At 35.3% G+C, this 25,812-nt stretch overlaps 1 long non-coding RNA gene across 1 annotated transcript in view; it reads left to right on the top strand.

Moving 5' to 3' along the window:
- Positions 1 to 3,549: 3,549 nt before the first annotated feature.
- Positions 3,550 to 25,812, top strand: part of LOC148956743 (uncharacterized) — a 56,949-nt gene continuing 34,686 nt past the window's right edge. Inside the window, exon 1 of the long non-coding RNA XR_016142389.1 lies at positions 3,550 to 3,682. This is a non-coding gene — a long non-coding RNA (uncharacterized LOC148956743). The remainder of the gene's footprint in view (positions 3,683 to 25,812) is intronic.

Below are 25,812 nucleotides of genomic sequence, written 5' to 3'. Positions count from 1 at the left end.
AGGTAAGTTAATTCGTAAGTTACGTCAGAACAAAATTTCGAGAAAGCGAATTAGCCAAAAAAAGGAAAATTAATATGCAAATTTCGTTTTAATTATTCATGTACAGTGAGCTAAAATCAAAGCTGAATTAATTCAAAACGTTCAGAAATTAACTAAAAAAACAAGTTTTTTTAACTGAAAGTAAGGAGTGACATTAAAACTTAAAATGAACAGAAATTATACCGTATATGAAAGGGGCTGTCCCCTCCTCAACTCCTCGCTCTTTACACTAAAGTTTCTTATTGTTTAAAAAAATAGAGTTGTGAGAAAGTCAAACTTTAGCTTAAAGAGTGAGGCGTTGAAGAGGGGACAGCCCCTTTCATATACGGAATAATTTCTGTTCGTTTTAAGTTTTAATGTCGCTCCTTACTTTCAGTTAAAAAAAACTTCTTTTTTTTAGTTAATCAAGTTAAGCATCTAGGAACTTGGGGTCAATCGATATTCAAACAGTGATAGTTTTTCAGAATTCTAAAAAGTATATGAAACTATTACGAGTCAGTTTATTTGAGCTAGTTTTTTATTTATATCTGCAGAAACTGTAATACAGTAATTTTTGTTCGCTTTAAATTTCAAATTCGCTCTTTTCTGCCATCAGAAACAATTCAATTTTAAACTAGTTTTATTCATATACAGAATAAACTATACGAAAAAATTCTTTCTAGCCAAACAGATGAAATTAACAATGTTAAGAAAGTGTTTGGTAAAAAAAAAGCATTAAATATGGGCAATTTTTTTTGAAAATGTGTTTTCGTCGTTAACTTTATCTCGTAGGATAAGCATAAATCGACTTTATTATCGTTCTGAATCAGTTATGCATATGAGTGAAAGTATTTTTTTCATTACGCAGTTTTTTTCGAAAACTTAATTTTAAACATTTATAAACATGAAAAAAAACATGAAGTTGAAAGAGATGTAGCGTTTAGTAATTACAGTCAAAGTTAGAAGACTTTTCTAGGTGAAAATTTTTTCTCTATCATCCGTAATTTCCCTCATCCGTTAGTAGTAGAGAGTGATACTCCCCCCCCCCCCCTTGCGGTAGTATAATTAAACAAAGGTAAAAGGAAACTACGAAATTCAAATTAGGTTAAAAAGAGGGTTTTGAGGTGATTTCACGTGCAGAGAATACAATCTGGGAGAAAAAAAGGAAATGAGTATGGTTTGCCTAAAAAATGCATTTTTTCAGGCTCTGTCCGCGCTTGAGGCTAAATATAGAACAGAGTTAAAAAAAACATTTGGAGAAAAATTTAAATAAAAAATTCGCCTAAAAAAAAAATAAACACTCTTTTTAGAAGCAAGGGAACAGCTCGCGTATAATGCTAGTTTTAGCATTTTAATAAGAAACATCAGATTTGAAGGAAAAAAGATAAAAGAAATGAGAGGTAAATAGATTATAGGAAAGATATGCCAGCTGTTTTACGTGTATTTCTAGGAGTTATTATTTTTTAAATAAAAAACTACAGAAAAAAAAATTAAAGGATGACGAAGTGGGGATTTGGAATGAAAAAGCCTTTATATTAATTGAAACATGAAATATAAGTTTTTATATGCTTGGAGGTGCCATATTATCGGTAGCAATTACGCCTTCAAACAAAAAAAAAATCGTCAACAAATTCAAAGAAAAACCTTGCCTCGTTCTTGCAAAGAGGTATCAGATTAATTTATTGCGCCCAGGGCCGTTACGTATGGGAAGGGGACGCCCCCCAATGTTTTTGATCACTCGTTAAAAAAAAATCGCCGCGCTTTGCGCCACAATTTTTCCGACGCCGCTAAAACTCTTTCTTCGGTTCAATAAAGAATACGACAATACTTACATGTCATCTACAGAAATTTTGAACTTGATCGGTAAACACAGCAGTTTTACCGACTCCTGCCATGATTTTGCAGATGAAGCTACAATTTACCATTTGGTCAAATAATACGCATTAAAATAGTGACATGATACGAGTTATTAAAGAGAGCGGTTTTACCGACTCGTGCAGTGATTTTACGTATTGAGTTCGAAACTGACATTATGCTAATTATACTGACAAAAAAAAGAGCTGGCAAAAATGGCCAGCCAGTCGGTAAAATCTCTTGCCTCCCAAATCCCTCCCCTCCAATTATTTTGGCTAGTAACAATACTGATTGCACCTGTATGGTTAGGGGGAGGGGATCATTTTTCAATACGATGAATCATAATAAACAAAACATTTGAGTATACTCCTGTCGCGTTTATTTCACCTGACACGCGGCTTGGTTTTGACACGCGGACACGCGTGTCCGCGTGTCCTGACGCGCGGAAAAGGGCCACATTTAGATGGACTTCCACCTGTAGATGTGCATTTGCGCTTTTCAATAAAATTTTCTATTTAAACGTTTCAGAAGATGAACAGTAAACAAAACTATGCATTTACAAGCTTGCTGCATTTCTTGTACTCAAAAATAGTTTCAGTAAAGCATTAAAAAAAATCTTATGCAAAAATATTCGGGATTTTAGTGTGTGGGTGAGCAAACCCCCTCACACACAGGATAGTTTCTGTTTGTAATGCCATTATTTGCTTTTATTTCCAAAATAGCTTGCTTTTTCAGTTAATGCCCACGAGAAGGAAACAAATGTAAATCAAGAATCGGGAAGAAGCCTCTATTAAAAGCATTCATGAAATTTCCTTTGTTTGAAGATTTAAAGAGACTATGATTTTATTCACTATACTATTCCTTTTAGATACTTTCTTTCCAAAGGTATAAAAATCCATTGGCCGAATATGTTTTAGGCTAAAGTAATGTATTAAGTTTTCAGAATAACGCAAATTTCTTGCTTACGGTTTGGTGGCTTTGAGGGTGAGGAAGCATGACCTTAGGTGTATAGCAACTAATGATTGACTTATATTTCATTTCTTCAATCATAGTATTTTCTGTTGGTTGTACGTACCATATCTTGCGATGTCTTCCTTGATTTTTTTATTTTAAGTTGTGAAGTTGCTCTTTACTTTTATTTTAAATAAATAATAATTTCACTAAGAATGAATATAGCTAGAAAGGTAAAACCTAATATATCGATCCACCCTGTCATAATTCACATGTCATTTGTGCAAATTACAATTGTGTTTGTTTAGTCGAACACTAATGTAAGCCTAAAAAAAACGGCCTGACGAGAATAGGCCAGGTAGCTGCACCTTTGCTTTAATATGATTGTGGTTCCTTTCTTCACTATAAACTTCAATTTCCTTCCTTATACTCAGAAGAGGACTCTTTCTCCTTTGTGTCATAGCGGCATCGGGGAGGCCGTTTCGCAATTTTCCCCAACCAGAACAGTAACTGCAACAAGAGGTGCCCGGTGGCCATGCAGATTGGCACCCCTTGGTGAAATTATAGCCGAGTAAATTCTGCAGTATTGTAATAGATTTGTTCAGTATCTGATGAGATGGAGACACGGGAAGATTCTGTAAAACCGTGCTGTAATACCCCAATAATGTAAAAAGTTGTTATTAGTTATAGTAGTAACTGTTAATATGAGATTCTTTCCCAATTTAGGTTGAAAAATCAAATGACCATCAAATCTTGTTACATAATGTTGACTTTGACTCGACTGGAAAGTACAGATGTGAAATAGTTGCTGAGGGGTCGTTCCAAACTATAACCAATGTCGGACAAATGAATGTTGTCAGTAAGTGTTACAACACTTTTAAACCATTTTGTTAACCTTATTTGACTTCCTTGTTTTATATTCCATTTGGTCCCTTTTTCAGTATATATTTTATCTCTGAAGATATGTGGTCTAATTTTAGTCAAATTAAAACGGTAAGCCAGAGATTTGTGACCATAATATACAAACAATGTTAATTTATAAGATAGGAATACCTAATAAAGCAAAAATGGCAGAAAGAGCTAATTGATAAACACCCGTATGATTTTCTATGTTATATTTTTGAAAGTGAAGAATTTGAGAGGTTTTTAATTTATTGTTACCATCTGTAAACAACATAAATACGCTAAAGAGGATTATAAAAAAGGAAAACAAAAAGGACACAAGTAGTGTTGTAGTAATATCTCCGACAAGACAGTCCCCCCACCTTCCGACAAGACACATATCCAATCATTCCAACAAGACAGTCCCCCCAGTCATTCCGACAATACAAATATACCATCAGTCCAACAAGACACATGCCCAGTAGTTCCGAAAAGACACATATCCCATCATTTGGTTGTTTTTTTATGATTTACTTAGAATCAGCCTACCATGAAAATTCGTGTTGTTCACAAAACAATGCTTTTGATGTTAAATTCCAAGTTTCTGTTAAAAGTCATGGCTGTTTTCATGGTATGGTGATTCTTTTCGTGGTATGAAGTTACGAAATTCTGTCTGTTAAGCAATATATTTAGGCGTGTTTTTTATGTTTGACCTTGAACACGGGTATAAAAACTCTGATGATGAGTTATTCGAACTGTTATGGATGTTTTAATGTTGTACATGATTCTTCATTATGGTATGATTATAGGCGTTGACAGAAACGAAAATGGTAAACCATCTGAGGGAATGCTAACTCCTATTCAGAGATACATATTTTTTTTTATTTGGGCGATTCTCAACTGTGTTCGGTATAATACACAACTGCCATTTTAACAGTGCTGTAAGGTCCCCTACCCCAACCCCAAGGACCCCCTCCCCCCATCGTTTTGCCCCCCCCCCCAACTCCTGCTCCTAGCCTCTACCCCCTCCAACCCCCCCCCCTCCAACCCCCCTCCCTCCAACCCACCCCCCCCCTCAAGCCCCCCCACTTTTTTTTACATGATATATTTTTTTACTTTCTTTTACATCTCTTAGAATGACATGTAACATACAACATAAAAAAAATCACATTTATCACATTTAATGTTTTCAGAACTCAAAATGAGAATCATATAGAAATGTTAGTCGTGACTTTTACTAATATAAAAATAATATTTGTATTGACTATTCTTTTGACGGTTTTTTTTACAGTTTTTTTCAACTTTTTTTTTACATGACTAAAAGTCAACACTAAACGTGTTCCATCTACAAATTTTTTTCACGAGGAAAGAATAAAAAAAATCAATATACAAAATTCACGAAGAAAAAAACAACATGCAATAAGTTTCACGAATAAAAAAATTAACATGCAACAAGTTCCATGAACAATCAAGTTTCATGTGGATAAAAATCAATGTATAGCTTTCACAAAGAGAAAAATCAACATCTAACTAGTTTCACGATGAAAAACTATCATGCAACAAGTTACACATACAAAAAAATCAGCAAGCAACAAGTTCCATGGAGAAAATCAGCTTCAAAAGGAGAGAAATAAATGTGTAAGTTTCTCGATGAGAAAAGTCAACATGCAACAAGTTACACGAACCAAAAAAAATATGCAACAAGTTCCATGAACAACATCAGCACGCAAAAAGTTCCTTGAACAAAATCAACAAGTTTCACGAACAAAAAAAATAGTCAGCACACAAAAAAAATCCACGATAAAAAAAATATGTATGCAGTATGTTCCATGAACAAAATTAGTTTCAGGAGGAGAAAAAAATCAATGTACATGTTTCACGAAGAGAAAAAATCAATCTGCAACAAGTTTCACTAATAAAAGAAGATAGCATGAAAAAAGTTTCACTAACAAAAAAATAATAAGCCCACAACAAGAGCCACTGACAAAATCAGTTTCACTAAGAGAAAAATCAATGTACAAGTTTCGAGAAGAGAATAAACAAAATCACACTGCAAAACGTTTCACGAGCCAAAGATCATCACTCAACAAGTTCCACGAACATAAATCAGCGTGGAACAAGTTTCATGAACAAAACCAGTTTTCTCAATGAGGAAATCATTGTACAAGTTTCATGAAGAGAAAAATCAACATTTAACATAGGTCACGAACAATGAAATATGCATGCAATAAGTTCCATGACCAAAATTAGTTTCACTAGGTAGAAAAAAAATCAATGTACTTTTTTCCCGAAGAGAAATAATAAACATGCAACAAGTTTCAGGAATAAAAATTCAGCACGCAACAAGTTCCACGAACTAAATCAGTTTAATGGGGGGAAAAATCATTGTTTAAGTTTCGCGAAGAGAAAAAAATCAGCATGCAACAAGTTTCACGAAGAAAAATCAGCACTCAACAAGTTCCACAGGCATAAATCAGATTGGTCAAGTTCCATGAACAAAATTGGCTTCAAGAGAAGAAGAAAAAAAAATCAATGAGCAAGTTCCACGAAGAGAAAAATCAACATGCAACAAGTTTCACGAACAGAAAACCATCAAGCAACAACTTCCTTGAACAAAGTCAGTTTCACGAGGAGAATAATCAGTGTACAAATTTTGCGAAGAAAAAAAAGTAACATGCAACAAGTTTCAAGAACGAAACAAAAATCAGCACGCGATAAGTTCCTTGAACAAAATCATTTTCACGAGGATAAAAATCAGTGTACGATTTTCGCAAAGAGAAAAAAAAATCAACATGCAACAAGTTTCACGAACAAAAAAAAACATTCAGCACACAAAAAAATCCACGATTAAAAAAAATATGCATGCAGTAAGTTCCATGAACAAAATTGGTTTCAGAAAGAGAAAAAAAATCAATATACATGTTTCACGAAGAGAAAAAATCAACCTGCAACAAGTTTCACGAATATAAAAACAGCAGGCAACAAGTTCCACGAACCAAAAACAATACGTAAGCAACAACTTCCATTAATAAAATCCGTTTCACGAAGAGAAAGTTCAATGTACAAGTTTCGAGAAGAGAATAAATAAAATCAGACTGCAACACGTTTCCCGAACAAAAGATCATCACTCAACAAGATCCAAGAACACAAATAAGCGTGCAACAAGTTCCATGAACAAAACCAGTTTTTTCAATGAGGAAAGTTATTATTGAAGTTTCACGATGAGAAAAATCAGTTTCACAAGATGGTTTTTTTTAGCTCGGGGAACTTGTTGCATGCTGTTTTTTATTTTTGAAACTTGTTGCATGTTGATTTTTTCTCTTAGTGAAGCATGTAAATTGATTTTTTTTTCTCCTCCTAAAACTAATTTTGTCCATGGAACATACTGCATACATATTTTTCTGATTCTGGAACTTGTTGCTTGCTGATTTTTTTGTTCGTGAAACTTGTTACATGTTGCTTTTTACTCTTCGCGAAACTTGTACACTGATTTTTCTCCTTGTGAAACTGATTGTTGTTCATGGAACTTGTTGCATGATGGTTTTTGTTCATGAAACTTGTTGCAAGTTGATTTTTCTCTTCGTGAAACTTGCACATTGACTTTTTTTCTTGTTTTGAAGCCAATTTTGTTCATGGAACTTGACCGTGCTGATTTATGTTTGCGTAACTTGTTGAGTGCTGATTTTTCTTCGTGAAACTTGATGTTTGCTGATTTTGGAACTTGTTGCATGCTGATTTATGTTCGTTGAATTTGTTGAGTGATGATTTTTTTTTTTTGTGAAACTTGTTGCATCCTGTTTTTTTTTCTCTTGGCGAAACTTGTACATTGATTTTTCACCCCGTGAAACTGATTTTTTTAATGGAACTTGTTGCGTGCGAACTGTTTTTTTTGGTTCGTGGAACTTGCAGCATCCTGTTTTTTATTCGTGAAACTTGGTGCATGTTGATTTTTTCTCTTTGTGAAACATGTACATTGATTTTTTTTCTGCTCCTAAAACTAATTTTGTCTGTGGAACATACTACATGCATATTTTTCTGATTCTTGAACTAATTGCGTGCTGATTTTTTTGTTCGTGAAACTTGTTAGATGTTGCTTTTTCTTCTCTTCACGAAACTTGTACACTGATTTTTCTCCTCGTGAAACTGATTTTGTTCAAGGAGCTTGTTGCGTGCTGATCGTTGTTCAAGGAACTTGTTGCATGATGGTTTTTTGTTCATGAAACCTGTTGCATGTTGATTTTCTCTTCGTGAAACTTGCACATTGATTTTTTTTCTTCTCTTGAAGCCAATTTTGTTTGAGGAACTTGCCCGTGCTGATTTATGTTTTTGGAACTTTTTGAGTGCTGATTTTTCTTCGTGGAACTTGTTGCATGCTGAATTTTTCTTCGTGGAACTTGTTGCATGCTGAATTTTTCACTTCGTGAAACTTAAACAATGATTTTATCCCCGTTAAACTGATTTTGTTCCTGGAACTTGTTGCGTGTTTATGTTCTATTCCTGAAACTTGTGGCATGATTATTGTATCCCTTCTAAACACAAGTTTATTGACTTTTTGTCTACCAGCTGCAAATAATTTTGTTCGTGGAATCTTCTGCATGAATTTTTTCTTTGTTCGTGGTCCCTATTCAATGTTAACGTTTCTCTTAGTGAAACATCTACACTTATTATCCGAATTGAAAAGCTAGTTGTGTTCATGGGCCTTGTTGAATGCAGATTTTTGCTCGTGGACCTTGTTGAGCGATGATCTTTTGTTCTTGATACGTGTTGCAGTGTGATTTTGTTCCTTCTCTTCTCGAAACTTGTACATTGATTTTCGTTTCGTGAAACTGATTTTGTTAATGGAAGTTGTTGCTTGCTGATTGTTTTTTTTGTTTGTGGAACTTGTTGCTTGCTGTTTTTTTATTCGTGAAACTTGTTGCAGGTTGATTTTTTTTTCTTGAAACATGTATATTGATTTTTTTTTTCTCCTCCTGAAACTAATTTTGTTCATGGTACAACCTGCATGCATATTTTTTTATCGTGGATTTTTTTTTGTGTGCTGACTGTTATTTTTTGTTCGTGAAACTTGCTACATGTTGATTTTTTTTTCTCTTCGCGAAACTCTTAAACTGATTTTTCTCCTCGTGAAACTGGTTTTGTTCAAGGACCTTGTTGCGTTCTGATTTTTGTTCATGGAACTTCTTGCATGGTGGTTTTTTTGTTCATGAAACTTGATTTTTTTTTTCCACATAGTGAAACTGATTTTGTTCATGGAACTTATTGCATGCATATTTTTTTGTTCGTGATCCATGTTAAATGTTGATTTTTCTCTTCGTGAAACTTCTACCATGATTTTCCTCATTGAGAAAGCTGGTTTTGTTCATGGAACTTGTTGCACGCTGATTTATGTTCGTGGAACTTGTTGAGTGATGATCTTTTGTTCGTGAAACGTGTTGCAGTGTGATTTTGTTTATTCTCTTCTCGAAACTTGTACATTGATCATACTGCATGCATATTTTTCTGATTCTGGAACTTGTTGCTGGCTGATTTTTTTTGTTCATGAAATTTGTTGCATGTTGCTTTTTTTCTCTTCGCGAAATTTTTACATTGATTTTTCTCCTTGTGAAACTGATTTTGTTCAAGGAACTTGTTGCATGATGGTTTTCTGCTCATGAAACTTGTTGCATGTTGATTTTTCTCTTCGTGAAACTTGCACATTTATTTTTTTTATTCTTCTCTTGAAGCCAATTTTGTTCATGGAACTTGACCATGCTGATTTATATCTGTGGAACTTGTTGAGTGCTGATTTTTCTTCGTGACACTTGTTTCATACTGATTTTTTTTTCTCTTCGCGAAACTTGAACAATGATTTTCTCCGCGTTAAACTGATTTTGTTCGTGGAACTTGTTGCGTGCTTATTTTTTATTCCTGAAACTTGTTGCATGTTTTCCTTTTTTGGAGGTAAACACAATTATAATATAAACATATATTCATCGTGTACAATAAACACGTTTATTTCATTCGTAATTACGGTAGCGTAATTACGGATGGAACTAATAGTAATAGTAATAGTAATTTATTAACACACACAAGGACAATACATTTTACTCACTACCGACCCAAGAACCTGGGGTCAGGTTGTCCTAAGGGTAGGCATATATCAAAATTTCATATTCACAACAGAAATATACAACCTAGGCCTAAAAAAATAAAATAAAAGAAAAATCATTCCCCTTCGCACGCGGTTCCTACCACCAATCACAAAATCACTATACTTGTCCTCCAGGTACATAAAAAAAAACAAAAAAACTAAACAAACAACATAATTATCAATTTTTTATACATACATTAAAAAATCATATTTCTCATATAACATTCTCTTCATGAAACAAGTACAATGATTTTTTTTCTACCCAGTGAAACTGATTTGGTTCATGGAACTTATTGCATGTATATTTCTTCGTTCGTGATCCATGTTAAGTGTCGATTTTTCTCCTCATGAAACTTCCATAGTAACTTTCCTCATTGAGAAAACTGGTTTTGTTCATGGAACTTGTTGCATGCTTATTTATGTTATTGGAACTTGTTTAGTGATGATCTTTTGTTCGGGAAACGTTTAGCAGTGTGATTTTTTTTATTCTCTTCTCAAAACTTGTATATTGAACTTTCTCTTCGTGAAACTGATTTTATTAATGGAAGTTGTTGCTTGCGTATTGTTTTTGGTTCGTGGAACTTGTTGCTTGCTGTTTTTTTTATTCGTGAAACTTGTTGCAGGTTGATTATTTCTCTTCGTAAAACATGTAAATTGATTTTTTTTTCTCCTCCTGAAACCAATTTTGTTCATGGAACATACTACATGCATATTTTTTTAATCGTGGATTTTTTTTGTGTGCTGACTGTTTTTTTTTGTTCGTGAAACTTGTTGCATGTTGATTTTTTTCTCTTTGCGAAACTTAAACAATGATTTTCTCCCCGTTAAACTGATTTTGTTCGTGGAACTTGTTGCGTGCTGATTTTTTATTCCTGAAACTTGTTGCATGTTTATTTTTTCTCTTCGTGAAACAAGTAGAATGATTTTTTTCTACCCAGTGAAACTGATTTTGTTCATGGAACTTACTGCATGCATATTTCTTTGTTCGTGATCCATGTTACTTTGATTTTTTTTTCTCTTTGCGAAACTTAAACAATGATTTTCTCCCCGTTAAACTGATTTTGTTCGTGGAACTTGTTGCGTGCATATTTTTTATTCCTGAAACTTGTTGCATGTTTATTTTTTCTCTTCGTGAAACAAGTAGAATGATTTTTTTCTACCCAGTAAAACTGATTTTGTTCATGGAACATACTGCATGCATATTTTTTTAATCGTGGATTTTTTTGTGTGCTGACTGTTTTTTTTGTTCGTCAAACTTGTTGCATGTTGATTTTCTTTTCTCTTTGCGAAACTCATACACTGATTTTTCTCCTCGTGAAACTGATTTCGTTCAAAGAACTTATCGCGTGCTGATTTTTTTTTCGTTCGTGAAACTTGTTGCAGGTTGCTTTTTTTCTCTTCGCAAAATTTTTACACTGATTTTTCTCCTCGTGAAACTGATTTTGTTCATGGAACTTGTTGCTTGATGGTTTTCTGTTCGTGAAACTTGTTGCATGTTGATTTTTCTCTTCGTGGAACTTGCTCATTGATTTTTTTTTCTTCTTCTCTTGAAGCCAATTTTGTTCATGGAACTTGACCGTGCTAATTTATGCCTGTGGAACTTGTTGAGTGCTGATTTTTCTTCGTGAAACCTGTTGCATGCTGATTTTTTCTCTTCGCGAAACTTAAACAATGATTTTTTTTTCCCGTTAAACTGATTTTGTTCGTGGAACTTGCTGCGTGCTGATTTTTTATTCCTGAAACTTGTTATATGTTTATTTTTTCTGTTCGTGAAACAAGTAAATTGATTTTTTTTTCTACCTAGTGAAACTAATTTTGTTAATGGAACTTATTGCATGCATATTTCATTGTTGGTGACCCATGTTAAATATTGATTTTTCTCTTCATGAAACTTCTATAATGATTTTCCTCATTGAGAAAACTGGTTTTGTTCATGGAGCTTGTTGCAGGCTGATATATGTTCGTGGAACTTGTTGAGTGATGATCTTTGGTTCGTGAAACGTGTTGCAGTGTGATTTTGCTTATTCTCTTCTCGAAACTTGTATATTGATTTTTCTCTTCGTGAAACTGATTTTATTAATGGAAGTTGTTGCGTGCTGATTGTTTTTTGTTCGTGGAACTTGTTGCAGGTCGATTTTTTCTTTTCGTGAAAAATGTACATTGATTTTTTTTCTCCTCCTGAAACTAATTTTGTTCATGGAACATACTGCATGCATATTTTTTTGATCGTGGATTTTTTTTGTGTGGTGACTGTTTTTTTGTTCGTGAAACTTGTTGCATGTTGATTTTTTTTTCTCTTCGCCAAACTCTGACACTGATTTTTCTCCTCGTGAAACTGGTTTTGTTCAAGGAACTTGTTGCGTGCTGATTGTTGTTCATAGATCTTGTTGCATGATGGTTCTTTTGTTCATGAAACTTGATTTTTTTTTCCACATAGTGAAACTGATTTTGTTCATGGAACTTATTGCATGCATATTTCTTTGTTCGTGATCCATTGTTAAATGTTGACTTTTCTCTTCGTGAAACTTCTACCATGAATTTTCCTCATTGAGAAAGCTGGTTTTGTTCATGGAACTTGTTGCACGCTGATTTATCTTCGTGGAACTTGTTGAGTGATGATCTTTTGTTCGTGAAACGTATTGCAGTGTGATTTTGTTTATTCTCTTCTCGAAACTCGTACATTGACTTTTCGCTTCGTGAAACTGATTTTGTTAATGAAAGTTGTTGCATGCTGATTTTTTTTTTTTTTGTGGAACTTGTTGCTTGCTGTTTTTTTATTCGTGAAACTTGTTGCAAGTTGACTTTTTTCTTCGTGAAACATTTACATTTATTTTGTTATCCTCTTGAAACTAATTTTGTTCATGGTACATACTGCATGCATATTTTTTTATCGTGGATTTTTTTTTGTGTGCTGACTGTTTTTTTTGTTCGTGAAACTTGTTGCATGTTGATTTTTTTTTCTCTTCGCGAAACTCGTACACTGATTTTTCTCCTCGTGAAACTGGTTTTGTTCAAGGAACTCCTTGCGTGCTGATTGTTGTTCATAGAACTTGTTGCATGATGTTTTTTTTGTTCATGAAACTTGATTTTTTTTTTCCACATAGTGAAACTGATTTTGTTCATGGAACTTATTGCATGCATATTCTATGCTCGTGATTCATGTTGCTTATTGATTTTTCTCTTCGCGAAACTTGTACACTCATTTTTCTCATTGAGAAAACTGGTTTTGTTCATGGAACTTGTTGCAGGCTTATTTTTGTTCGTGGAACTTGTTGAGGGATGATTTTTTTGGTTTGTGAAACTTGTTGCAGCCTGTTTTTTTCTCTTCGCGAAACTTGTACATTGATTTTTTTTACCTCGTGAAACTGATTTTGTTAATGGAACTTGTTGCGTACTGATTGTTTTTTTTTAGTTCTTGGGACTTGTAGCATGCTGTTTTTTATTCGTAAAACTTGATGCATGTTGATTTTTTCTCTTCGTGAAACATGTACATTGATTTTTTGTCTCCTCCTAAAACTAATTTTGTCCATGGAACATACTGCATGCATATTTTTCTGATTCTGGAACTTGTTGCTGGCTGATTTTTTTTGTTCGTGAAACTTGTTGCATGTTGCTTTTTTTCTCTTCGCGAAATTTTTACACTGATTTTTCTCCTCGTGAAACTGATTTTGTTCATGGAACTTGTTGCATGAGGGTTTTTCTCTTCGTGAAACTTGCACATTTCTTTTTTTATTCTTCTCTCGAAGCCAATTTTGTTTATGGAACTTGGCCAGTCTGATTTATGCCTGTGGAACTTGTTGAGTGCTGATTTTTCTTCGTGAAACTTGTTTCATACTGATTTTTTTTTCTCTTCGCGAAACTTGAACAATGATTTTCTCCCCGTTAAACTGATTTTGTTCGTGGAACTTGTTGCGTGCTGATTTTTTATTCCTGAAACTTGTTGCATGTTTATTTTTTCTCTTCGTGAAACAAGTACAATGATTTTTTTTCTACCCAGTGAAACTGATTTGGTTCATGGAACTTATTGCATGCATATTTCTTTGTTCGTGATCCATGTTAAATGTCGATTTTTCTCATCATGAAACTTCCATAATAACTTTCCTCATTGAGAAAACTGGTTTTGTTCAAGGAACTTGTTGCATGCTTATTTATGTTCTTGGAACTTGTTGAGTGATGATCTTTTGTTCAGGAAACGTGTTGCAGTGTGATTTATTTTATTCTCTTCTCGAAACTTGTGCATTGAACTTTCTCTTCGTGAAACTGATTTTATTAATGGAAGTTGTTGCTTGCGTATTGTTTTTGGTTCGTGGAACTTGTTGCTTGCTGTTTTTTTTTATTCGTGAAACTTGTTGCAGATTGACTTTTTCTCTTCGTGAAAAATGTACATTGATTTTTTCTCCTCCTGAAACCAATTTTGTTCATGGAACTTAGTGCATGCATATTTTTTTAATCGTGGATTTTTTTTGTGTGCTGACTGTTTTTTTTTGTTCGTCAAACTTGTTGCATGTTGATTTTTTTTTTCTCTTCGCGAAACTTAAACAATGATTTTCTCCCTGTTAGACTGATTTTGTTTGTGGAACTTGTTGCGTGCTGATTTTTTATTCCTGAAACTTGTTGCATGTTTATTTTTCTCTTCGTGAAACAAGTACGGATTGATTTTTTTTTCTACCCAGTGAAACTGATTTTGTTCATGGAACTCATTGCATGCATATTTTTTTGTTCGTGATCCATGTTAAATGTCGATTTTTCTCATCGTGAAACTTCCATAATAACTTTCCTCATTGAGAAAACTCGTTTTGTTCATGGAACTTGTTGCACGCTTATTTATGTTCTTGGAACTTGTTGAGTGATGATCTTTTGTTCAGGAAACGTGTTGCAGTGTGATTTATTTTATTCTCTTCTCGAAACTTGTGCATTGAACTTTCTCTTCGTGAAACTGATTTTATTAATGGAAGTTGTTGCTTGCGTATTGTTTTTGGTTCGTGGAACTTGTTGCTTGCTGTTTTTTTTTATTCGTGAAACTTGTTGCAGATTGACTTTTTCTCTTCGTGAAAAATGTACATTGATTTTTTCTCCTCCTGAAACCAATTTTGTTCATGGAACTTAGTGCATGCATATTTTTTTAATCGTGGATTTTTTTTGTGTGCTGACTGTTTTTTTTTGTTCGTCAAACTTGTTGCATGTTGATTTTTTTTTTCTCTTTGCGAAACTTAAACAATGATTTTCTCCCTGTTAGACTGATTTTGTTTGTGGAACTTGTTGCGTGCTGATTTTTTATTCCTGAAACTTGTTGCATGTTTATTTTTTCTCTTCGTGAAACAAGTACAATGATTTTTTTCTACCCAGTGAAACTGATTTTGTTCATGGAACTTACTGCATGCATATTTCTTTGCTCCTGATCCATGTTACGTTAATTTTTTTTCTCTTCGCGAAACTTAAACAATGATTTTCTCCCCGTTAAACTGATTTTGTTCGTGGAACTTGTTGCGTGCTGATTTTTTATTCCTGAAACTTGTTGCATGTTTATTTTTTCTCTTCGTGAAACAAGTAGAATGATTTTTTTCTACCCAGTGAAACTGATTTTGTTCATGGAACTCATTGCATGCATATTTTTTTAATCGTGGATTTTTTTTTTGTACCGACTGCTTTTTTTTGTTCGTGAAACTTGTTGCATGTTGATTTTTTTTTCTCTTTGCGAAACTCGTGCACTGATTTTTCTCCTCGTGAAACTGATTTTGTTCAAGGAACTTATCGCGTGCTGATTTTTTTTTCGTTCTTGAAACTTGTTGCATGTTGCTTTTGTTTCTCTTCGCAAAATTTGTTCACAGATTTTTCTCCTCGTGAAACTGATTTTGTTCAAGGAACTTGTTGCATGATGGTTTTCTGTTCATAAAACTTGTTGCATGTTGATTTTTCTCTTCGTGGAACTTGCTCATTGATTTTTTTTCTTCTTCTCTCGAAACTAATTTTGTTCATGGAACTTGACCGTGCTGATTTATGCCTGAGGAACTTGTTGAGTGCTGATTTTTCTTCGTGAAACCTGTTGCATGCTTATTTTTTTCTCTTCGCGAAACTTAAATAATGATTTTTCTCCCAGTTAAACTGATTTTGTTCGTCGAACTTGTTGTGTGCTGATTTTTTATTCCTGAAACTTGGTGCAGGTCTATTTTTTCTCTTCGTGGAACAAGTACATTGATTTTGTTTTTCCACTTAGTGAAACTAATTTTGTTCATGGAATTAATTTCATGTATATTTCTTTGTTGGTGATCCACGTTAAATGTTGATCTTTCTCTTCGTGAAACTTCTACAATGATTTTCCTCATTGAGAAAACTGGTTTTGTTCATGGAGCTTGTTGCACGCTGATTTATGTTCGTGGAACTTGTTGAGTGATGATTTTTGTTTCGTGAAATGTGTTGCAGTGTGATTTTGTTTATTCACTTCTTGAAACTTTTACATTTATTATTCTCTCCTTGAAACTGATATTATTAATGGAAGTTGCTGCGTGCTGATTATTTTTTTGTTCGTGAAACTTGTTGCTTGCTGTTTTTTTTATTCGTGAAACTTGTTGCAGGTTGATTTTTTCTCTTCGTGAAACATGTACATTAATTTTTTTCTCCTCCTGAAACTAATTTTGTTCATGGAACATACTGCATGCATATTTTTTTGATCGTGAATTTTTTTTTGTGTGCTGACTGTTTTTTTTGCTCGTGAAACTTGTTGCATCTTGATTTGTTTCTCTTTGCGAAACTTGTACACTGATTTTTCTCCTCGTGAAACTGATTTTATTCAAGGAACTTGTTGCGTGCTGATGTTGTTTTTGGAAAATGTTGCATATTTTTTTTTGTTCGTGTAACTTGTTGCATGTTGAATTTTCTCATCGAGAAACTTGCACATTGATTTCTCTCCCTTTGATGCTCATTTTCTCCATGGAACTTGTTGCGTGCTGATTTTTTTGTATGTGTAACTTCTTCATGAAGTGTTCATGAACCATGGTTTTTCTTCATGAACCTTGTTACATGTTGATTTTTATCTTTGTGAAACCTATACATTGATTTTTATCCAAATGAAACTGGATTTGTTCATGGAACTTGTTGCATTCTAATTTTTTTTATTCGTGAAACTTATTGCAATTTTTTTTTCTTCGTGAATTTTGTATATTGATTTTTTTATTTTTTCCTCGTGAAAACAATTTATAGATGGAACATGTTGAGTGCTGATTTTTAGTCATGTAAAAAAAAGTTGAAAAAAACTGTCAAAAAAAACTGTCAAAAAAATGGTCACTACAAACATTATTTTTCTACTAGTAAAAGTCACGACTAACATTTCTATATGATTCTCATTTTCAGTTCGGAAAACATTAAATGTGATAAATTTGATTTTTTTTTTTATGGTGTAAGTATATTACATGTCATTCTAAGAGATGTAAAAAATTTTTTAAAAAATATATCATGTTAAAAAAAAGTGGGGGGCTTAAGGGGGGTTGGAGGGGGGGGTGGGTTAGCTGGGGGATAGGGAGGGGGGTTATGGGCAGGAGTTGGGCGGGAGGGGCAGAAAGTTTGCGGGAGGGGGTCCCTGGGGTTGGGGTAGGGGACCTTACAACACTTCAAATGGTAGTTTTGTATTATACTGAACACAGTTGAGAATAGCCCAAATCCAAAAAAAAATTTCATCTCTGAATAGGAGTTAGCATTCCCTCAGATAGTTTACCATTTTCGTTTCTGTCAACGCCTATAATCATACCATAATGAAGAATCATGTCCAACATTAAAACGTTCATAACAGTTCGATTAACTCATCGTCAGAGTTTTTATACACGTGTTCAAGGTCAAACATAAGAAAAGATGCCTAAATTTATTGCTTAACAGACAGAATTTCGTAACTTCATACCAGGAAAAGAATCACCATACCATGAAAACAGCCATGACTTTTAACAGAAACATGGAATTTAATATCAAAAGCATTGTTTCGTGAACAACACGAATTTTCATGGTAGGCTGATTCTAATTAGAACATAAAAAAGTAACCAAATGATGGGATATGTGTCTTGTCGGAATGACTGGGTATGTGTCTTGTTGGAATGATGGGATATGTGTCTTGTCGGAATGACTGGGTATGTGTCTTGTTGGAATGATGGGATATGTGTCTTGTCGGAAGGTGGGGGGACTGTCTTGTCGGAGATATTACTACAACACTACTGACACAGACAAATATCATACACAATTATTTACAACTTTAACTTTCAATGCTCATTCAGCGGGGGTCAAACACTGTAAGATTTCACAACTAGCGACGCTAGGCACTTGATAGAAGGCAAGTCAGTGGAAAAACGATAATTCTGTTGCAGCGGTCAGCAAATCCACGGGACAGTTCGTCAATTTTTGACAAATTTCAAAAACACCGTACCGTCGGGAAATGTAGCTATTACAAGTCCAAATGGAGATACTAAGAAAGTACCTACAGTACCTAAGGAACAACGATCAGATTTACTTTTTTTCAGTGGCAGTGAACAACTTCCAAAAAGATGTATAAAACAATATATATGGTGCTAAAAACGCATTATATAGCCAACGAAGGTTTTTTTTTATCAAATTGCCCCTTAACCCTGGTGAGAAGACAGTGGGATTTTCTTAGTTTTTCTTTCAAAGAATTTATTATAAGCTGCCTAATGGATCTAATTGAAAGTTGAAATGGAAGGCCTAAACACGTAAGTGAACTTAAATATCAGATTGTAGCGAGACGAACTGGTATTGTATCATTAGAGGCAATCTCCGGTCCAAAGACAAGAGAATATGTTTTGGAAGTAGCAACTGAAGGTTCAACTGATTTTATTCAGTGTCTTCTAGAGTGAAATAGAATTGCTTGAGAGTTAAGAGCGGATTCAATAGCCTTTGAAATATCAACGGTACAAACGTAGAGGTTACTTTTTGCCTATCAAGAATCGCTCGAAAAGTCACATGGGCGTTCTGCAAGCTAAGTTCTTCCCAAAAAGCAAAATGGTTGTCGCCATGATCACATTTTGTGCTATTTTCACTATATTTAAGTTCTTCAAGAAGCTTGGCAATTGTCAAAAATACAATAATCAGTCTCTATACGTCACAGGGTTTTGAGTTTTTATTTTTCTTAAAATGTACGTTACTAGACTTTCACAAAGCACATCAGGAACATTCTCCTGGGCGGAAAGTAGAGTTTGTAGTTGAAAAATTTCTAGAGTTCTTCATCTGAACTGTTTGCAACAGTGAACAGCCTTTGAAAAATTAAAGCAGGGTTAAGGGTAGGCGGTTCTGCTACTGACTTTACACTCTCATAGTAACAGCAGTTGCTTTTTTCTTGAAAGTGTAAATGTTTGCATATTTGCCAATTATTTCATCCAGGATTTTTCAACATATTGGTAGAGCCTCGCTGACGTCCACCTGCCCACTCATAATCTCACCAGTTACTAGATTCCTGAGAGATGGCTCCTCTGTGAAAGGCGGAAAATCCCAAGACAACGAAAAATGCTGAGTGAAAAAATGAAGCTCGTCTAAACTGTTGCAAAAATTGACCTAATCAAAATTTAATTTCGGGCCAAAATTGCACATTTCTGTTGCTAGTATGGTATTTAGACCCCAATCAACAAAGATGTGAGCTATGATAGCTCGAGAATATGCTTTTTCGCTGAGAATCTGCTGAATGGCATTCGGTACATATATCAGCTCCAAAATTTCCTGCAAACCAGAAGCGTGTATCAGATGTCCAATGGCAGCTAAGAAGCTCATTTTTGCGGGAAATTGTCCCAAGAGTAAGACTATGCTTTTCAAAGGACTTCCTATTGGTTCGTCTCTAGAAGTTTCACATATCTTTATAACCACCCTATTGACGTCCACGTTTGCATTCTTGTACCTCAAGTCTACCCCTGTGTATGCCACAATCTCTACCAGCACCAGTTAGAAAGCAGAATTTTCCAACAAAGAATCGTAGACACGAAAATCCTTCGAAGCTCATGTACGGTGACGATTTTTGAAAAGGCCAGACTTTATGTAGCTCAAATTTGCCTCAGAAATAACCTCATCCTCTCCAAGGTCAATTCAAGTTGCTGTAATGGTCTGATGTATGTATGGATGTTAAATCAAACCCCTAAACCTCTCCCTAAATTTGGAATTGTCTTATTAGGACGGTATTCTTTAGATTAAGAAATTCACCATCAGCCTAAAAAACTCGCTAGAGTGACAAACTTTTTGGATGAGGAATCAGCACATATCTTTTAGTCGGGTAGTTAAACAATCATTTGTATCGCAATTGGTTTGAGGTCAAACCTGACAAGACTAATACAAGCCTATAATAAATTAGCAAAATGTTCGAACAATTTTACTGTCCCGTATATCACATGTTCGGGTTGCAGGCCGTCTGAACCTAACCTTTACGTGGTTTAAGACGGCAAATATGTGCCTGAACAGATACCCACGTAATGATGCTATAATTTTTAGCATGAGTCTAACTTTGCAAGATGACTCAAATATATAAATCGAAATATTGTGTCAAGAGGAGGTGGATCGTCAGAAAATAATGTGGAAAAGTGACTTTTCTAATAGCCTAAATCAATCGGATTGTCCTCAGATAAAGAAGTCGAGTTAAGCTTTGACACGTGTCGCCACAACAGCTGGGGGCTTTTTTTAATATTTCGAGAAAGATTGAAGATTTGACACCGTTTACATTACCGGACAGTTATTATATATACACGCGTTGTATATTTGACGATCTGAAATAAACTACCTGACCTTGGATAACCGCAGTCAGCCCAAATACCGAATTAAACTTATACAGCATTAATCAAGTAAGACAAAATAAACAGAAAAAAATTGTCATCTTTTTGATAAGTTTTGAATTAAGATGTAGAATATGTGAATAAAAGTGAATTATAAGAAAAACAAGAACGCTTTCAAATCAAGAGTTTAAAAATGAAAACGAAGCACAATGAGATCAGCAGTTAGACAACATGTGACAACGGGGATCAATAATTGTGTGTTTTACCAAGGAGAGATCGTATCAAACATATGGTCCCATAAGATCGGAAGAGTATCCATTCATTATAACAAGCGAAAACTACAATAAAAACAAATTTGTATAAATTAGGTTAACTTAGGAGAAAATACGAAAGATTTTTTTTCTGTCGAACGTTCTCAATTAGACTTATAGAGCGTTTACCAACTAAAATGAAAAAGATATAGAAAGAAAGAGCGTTATCGATTTTTAATTAATTTGTTCAATGTGTGAATAAAAGAGTAGTATGAGAAAGACAGAGACGGCGTCGAAAACTGAATTAGCATAACTTAGATTAGAATAAAACTCTGTAAAATCTGCGGTTAGAAAACACTTATTAATAAGGAATTCAACAAATGAAAAATGGAAATTATGCACAACGAAATCTGTGGTTAGAAAAGAAGCGACAGCGAGAATCACAAGGAATTCCAGGTGATAATGATGCACAACAATATTTGTGCTTAAGAGACATGCGACAACGAGCATCAATAGAATTGTATACATGTGCGCCCAAGCTTCGTTCGGGCCCTGAAAATAGGTTCGCTTGTATATATTTGATTATCAAATTATTTATTAGCATAAACTTGTTGGCCTTAAGTTTTAAAACATGAGGTGGCAAATCAGAAATTTCCGTTTCATTAAGGAATTCTGACATAAATTCAATTCCTCGTTCCTGTTTATTCCTTCTCAGAATCATACATTTTATAGAATTTTCTTTCTCAAACGATTTGTATTGATTTTCACCGTTGTTTTTCTTTTAAGAATCGATTTTGTTTAGGCCTACGATTTGATGCCATCCTCGCAGTCGCTTGTCTATTAAAACCAGATTTCGTTGTCTATCATTTTAACTAAAGATAACCCGCTCTCTATTCTTCCAATTTGTAAATATCTTCTTCAGTCGCCGCTTTGGACTCATAACTGCTACATTTCCAATAGATAATGTGTTTTCGATATTTCTTCATAAATGGACAATTTTGTGGACAGGTTCCTTAAGCATCACGAACGTATTGTTGACTTTCTACTTCAATGAGTAGATTCATTGTGGTGTCTATGTGGTTAAAATTCTATTTTTCTCGTTATTTTTTGTTTCACTTTTCTTTAATTTTCTGTATGTTTGTGCTGCTCTTAGTGCATCTCATGATTGTACAGAGAGTTGAAATAAATTACGCTGTTACATAACAATGAAACAATCAGGCATGTTCCACTGTATATATCCTCTGAAACATAAAAATAAACTATGTATTAGCATAAATGTCGTGTTTCTCTTTAGTTTTAAGTCATAAGGTAGCAAATCAGCAATTTCAACTGACTTAATAAATTCTTACGTGAACTGAATTAGACTTTTATCGTGTCGTTCTTTAGTTTTAATTAATGTTGGCAAATCCTCAATTTCAATTGAATTAAGACATTCCTAACATTTCGCTGTCTATCTTTTTCCCGCGTGATTCGTTGTGATAATTATTGTTGCATTTTCCCTAACCACAGATCTCGTTTTTCTTCGTTTTCAATCACTAATAGCTCAGAAATTTTTTCTGTGAATTTTGCTCTAGCTGTTTGGACTGTCTTCTAACCACAGACTTCGTTTTGCAAATTTTTTGTTTGCGATTCAACATAATTCTCGCTGTTGCTTGGTCCACACCTTTTACTTTAGCTTTACGGAGACAATTGTAATCTTGAATTATTTTGCATACGTCATAGTTACCACAATGTTTCTAAAACAGGAAGAAAAATGTAACTCGCTCTTTAAATTGAAATGTGAAGATGAATAACTATGACGTCATTTACATTAAAATGTTTTTTTCAAAATTCTAGTTTGCCAGAAAATCTCAGTTTGCCAATTTAAAAAAAGAGCCATTTACAAGAGAAAATAAATATATATACTTATTTGTTTTCTTGATGATGTCATGACTTCTTGATGTCATGGCTTCAGACTAGATTCAATGCAACCTGAGAAAAACACTAAAAAAGCATTCAATTCTAACAAAAAGATGTTTTAAATAAATATAAAGATTCTCGTTTAAAGGGATCATATATATTAGTTATTCTTATTTCATAAGTCATGAGGTGTCAAACAAGCAAAAGCAATTGACTAAACGACGCAGCATTTGCGCTGGAGTCTGATTAATGGAAGATTCTTTTAGGTTTCAGTTCAGAATCACTAAAGTTATTATGTAAACTGCAAAAATTTTATGGTATCTGAGCAATAATTTCAATATTTTAATTAAAACTAGATAAATACTTTAAAATTTTTAAATTAGTTTTATTTTTTGTTAGGTTCTTGGTACTTGACCCTTGACATAAGTAATGTTTATTTTGATATTAGGTATGGTATCCAAGATTTTTTTTTTTTTTTATTCTAATATTCACGGCGCCGGGTAATTCAAAGTATCTGATATGCCGCTATTCATTTACCTCTTTCAATGTCCTCAAGGTTTTAAATGTCTATTGAGCCTTCTTTTGAAAGTGTCAAAAGAAGGATTTGTAGGGATAATATCCCCAGGAAGATCGTTCCAGATAGAAGCGCGACGCCGGATGAAGCTGTTCCTCAAGCACTCGGTTTTCGGCGTATCCTCCTTTTGATAATTAGACTGAGCTGTGTGCATTCGTGTCTGCCTTGTCGGCTGGACAAAGGGGGGCACAATTCGAGAGAGCTCGTCTGAGGGAGGCGAATTCATGTACTTGTAGAAAACAGCCATCGACGCTACATCAAACCTTTCATTTAGAGGCTGGAGCAATTCATGTGTAGAGGCGCAGCCTGCCCTATTTGCCCTATTCAGGATCTTCTGAAGGGGTGCCAACAGCGTTTTCGGAGCACCAGCAAATAGCGGGCATCCATATTCAGCTATGGGTCTGATGCAAGACCTATAGAGTGGGATGATCGAGCTTCATGGAAGAAGGTTTTTGCAGCGAAGAGTAACTCCCAGCTGTCTTGCGCAGGAGGTTCTCACCCGATCAAGGTGGTTGTTCCAAGAGAGATCGGTGGAGAAATGAATCCCCAGTAGACGAAGCTCGTCGACTCTCTTTATAGCTTCATTTTTGAAGATGAAACTAGGGTGTTCACGTGACACCTTTGATCGGGTAATTAGAAGGTCCTTTGTTTTCGATGCATTGAAGTTGATCATCCATGCATCAGACCACTTTTCAATTTTCAAAAAATCTATCTGTAGGGAAAGGGAGGCTTGTGTTGGGTCTTCGTGTTTAGGGACGGCTGAGTGCGTCGTGGTATCGTCGGCAAAGTGATGCAGAGGGTTTGCGAGGTTGTCTCCCATGTCGTTTATGTAGATAAGGAAGAGCGTAGGTCGCAAGACACTGCCCTAGGGTACCCCTGCTTTCACTGGATTTTCGCAGGAAATAAACCTGTCAAGAACAACCCGCAGTGAATGATCGGAAAGAAAGCTCTCAATCACTTTTAACAGACATCCCCGAACACCATACACATAGAGTTTCTTTAGCAGGCCACGGTGCCATACTCTGTCAAAAGCTTTAGCAATGTCGAAGGATAGTAGCCTGATGTCGTATCCCATTGCCAGAAGTTCTATGCACTCCTGATACTGGGCCACTAGGCAGTCTAATGTTGAGTGTTTCCGGCGGAATCCATATTGGCAATCGCCTAGAAGGTCATTTGATTCCAGGTACTGATGAAGTGTTTTATTGGAGACGCTTTCGTAGACTTTGCCAACTCAGGAAAGAAGGCTAATAGGCCGGTAGGAGTCCACGCTCGTTGGATCCCCTTCTGGCTTTAGAGTAGGTATAACATGGGCGGACTTCCATGTTCGTGGGAAGGTTCCAGAGAGAAAGCACAGCCGGAAAAGCAATGACAATGATCCAGCTAGTTCGGCACTGCAGGACTTGAGGAAAACATTTGGTGTGTTGTCAGGACCCGTGGCTTTGGTCAGATCTAGATGTTCCAGCATGCAAAGGATCTTGGGAGCAGAAAAACTCACGCGGTCCACGACAGTGCCGGTTCGGTTGGATAATTTAGGCACTTCTCTACCGTCATCGTCTAGATTCGAGAATTCGGAAAAAGCCTTAGCAAGAGCTTTAGCCTTTGCCTGTGGATCTTGTACCACTGTCCTGTTACTCTGGAGAGAAGGAATTGCGGTCCCCTTGGACGACGGTAAAGCCTCCTTGACAATTTTCCACCATTTCTTTGCCGAAGCAAGTTGAAGCTTGGTGGCAAATTTCTCCTTATACTGAGCCCGGGACTGCCGAATCGCTCGAACTGCATCTTTGCGCGCATTTATGAATGCAATTCTGTCCTTTTCGCTCTTCGAAAGTAGCCATCGCTTGTGTGCCTTTTGCCTTGCTCGGATTGTCTTCTTACACTGGGCGTTGAACCAAGGTTTGTCCTTACTGGACACCTAGATCCGCTTTGAAGGGATATGATTTTCGACAGAGTCAACTATGGCCTGCTGGGACTTATCTGCAGCTTTCTCTGGGCCTTCCAGGAGGAAGGCTCTCCACTGCTGAGAAAAAAGAGTGTTTCTTAAACCGTCCCAATCACCTCTTTTGTATAGCCAGATTGTTCGTTCATGCTTTACTGAAGGCGGAATACGTAGGTTTCCGCGTGCAACGACGGCAACGTGGACACTGGTGAAAGCATGATCGTCTACCTTAAAGGGAACAGGGTGATCTATAAGGAATAGGTCAAGACGAGATGATCCGTTTGGGCCGTGATACGTGTCGAAATCGACAAGTTGTTTCAGCCCGTAAGAGAGAGAGATAGATCATACAAGTCTGACCCTTCCCTATCAATATTTTTGCTGCGAAGCTACACGCTATGATTGACATTGAACTCTCCATGAAGGATAATGGCAGACTTAGCGTACTTGCCCCGAATATATTCAAGGGAGGTTTCAAGGTAGCTGGTAATCTGGTAAGTTGGAGGGTTACACACGGTACCGACAATCAGGGATTTATTTGGGAGGGTCACCCTGACCCACAGAGCTTCTTCGCCTGC

This window comes from Artemia sp. Qi Xiang Cuo, chromosome 1 (genome assembly GCF_049724085.1).
Source record: "Artemia sp. Qi Xiang Cuo chromosome 1, ASM4972408v1, whole genome shotgun sequence".
Lineage (NCBI taxonomy): Eukaryota > Metazoa > Arthropoda > Branchiopoda > Anostraca > Artemiidae > Artemia > Artemia sp. Qi Xiang Cuo.
The sequence above is the reverse complement of the archived record's forward strand: the minus strand, read 5'-3'. Positions and strand labels throughout refer to the sequence as shown.